We start from the raw sequence: 2102 nt of genomic DNA on the forward strand, positions 1-2102 counted from the left end.
GGGGTGATGCTGCGAGGGCGTGTGTGGGGTGTGTGTCAAAACCAAGGGGGTCCCCCCCGCAGAACCAGCTGGCTGCACACGATGGGGTCAAGGCTGCAGGTAGTAACAGAAAACACACCCACACATGGACACACACACACACGGACACCCACAAAACTACTTCCGGCTGGTCCAACCAGAACCTGCACACACAAATCACAGAACGCACACGCACCCCCACACACCATGCACATACAAAACGTACACACACCAACGCAACAGACGCACACATATGCAACACACACATACAAAATACATAACATGCGCACATAAAATACATCCACAAAAAACATGCCCATACACAAAATAGGCACACGCAAAACAGCATATAGACACACAAACCACAAGCACACAAAATACACACGCAAAACCCAGCACAAGGACAGACAGACACACACACAGAAAACACGTGTGTACCTACACACACTGCTCAGCCTCGTTAGAAGCAGGGGATCCACACCCCCCCACCCCGGCTTCCTTTCACAAGCTGACGCTCGTCCTGGCTTCACCCACAGATGTTTCCCAAAGCCAGGGTGGGCCCTTCTCCCCACTGGGTCTGCCGGCACTGGGGTGGGTGCTTGGGGGTGGCATGGAAGGGCAGGGCTGCCCTCCCCCCCAACTTGTGTTTCACATTGATGAAGTGAGCTGTAGCTCACAAAAGCTTATGCTCAAATAAAATTGTTAGTCTCTAAGGTGCCACAAGTCCTCCTGTTCTCTTTTCACATCCACACAGGGCTCTTGAAAACTGTAAATATTGGGGTGGAAAATCCAGAGAACCGGGTCTGAAGGGAAAGAATGATGGAGCCGTGGCTAAAGCACAGGGCTCCCCGGCTCTATCCCCAGCTCGGGGAGGGGGATGGGGTCGAGTGGTTAGAGCGGGGTGCCGGTGGGGGGCTGGGAGCCAGGAATCCTGGGTTCCCTTCACAGCTCTGCTTCGATCCGTGGGTCCTTGGACAAGACCCCCCTTTCCCCTTCTCTGTGTCTCGTTTTCTCCTCCAACCTGGCAACCTTTATCTGGGGCTCAGGGCCCCTGGAGCCCAACCTGCATGTGCCCAGGGATTTGAGATCCCGGGGGAGGGCGAAGTGCCCTGACTGAGCAAGGCTGGGAACGTGGCCATGCTGGAGGGGACTCAGGGGGGCGAAAGGGACCAGAGGTGCCTCTTGGCTTCAGCCTCCATCCCCCACTGGCACCCAAGGGAGGCGCTGCCAGGGTGCTGGGGTGGGGATGGAGGGTTTCCAATCCCCCCCTCACCCCTGCCACACACACTTTCCACTGCATGGACACCCCCTGCACTCCCTGCCAGCCCGGCCCTCCCATCTTTCCCAAGCCACGCTGAGGAATGCAAGTTTCCCTTGGCCGGGGCTCCGGGGTCCTGGCAGCCACCCAGGGGGGTGAGTCACCGGCCAGAGACGCTCGCTCCACCCTGCGGTGCAAAGGTGAGGAGGGAGTCGAATGCCGGACAGTCTGTTCCCGCGGCAGCTCCCAGCCAACGGGGCTGCAGGCTCGTCCGTCCCACATCCCCCAGCCCAGCCTCGTCCCGCCCAGGGTCCACCCGGGACCTGCCTCCTCCCAGGGGCATGGGCCGGGGTCTCCACACCTCCCAGTGGATGGCAGATTAGGAGCTGGGGAGCAGCCTCCCAATCCCACCCACCTCTGGCTCCTGGGGACCCCACCTGGGGGCTGAGAATGTGCCCACAATGGGGGGGCCGGGGGCGGCTGCACATCATCCCCCTCTGCCTGGCTCTTTGGCCTTAAGGGCACAGGAGGTCTAGTTCTGCCAGGGGGTTCGGATTGATGGGCCGATCCAGTGAGGGGAGGCAGGATACCAGGGTGAATGGGCCCAGTGGTGTGATCTGGGTGGCAGAGACAGGGGAGGAGGAGGAAGTGGGGGGCAGGAATGCCGGGCAAAGCAGGCCACTGGTCTGATGGGGGTAAGGGGGGTACCTGGCTGATGGGCCCTGGGTCCAGAAGCAGAGGGCCAGGCTGTGGGCCACTAGCCGCGCTCCGATTCCAGGCAGCGTCTGGCTCCGGGGGCCGAGCATCAGGGGCCCACGTCAGCGGA

The sequence above is a fragment of the Caretta caretta genome, chromosome 23 (genome assembly GCF_965140235.1).
Source record: "Caretta caretta isolate rCarCar2 chromosome 23, rCarCar1.hap1, whole genome shotgun sequence".
NCBI classification, from domain to species: Eukaryota; Metazoa; Chordata; order Testudines; family Cheloniidae; genus Caretta; species Caretta caretta.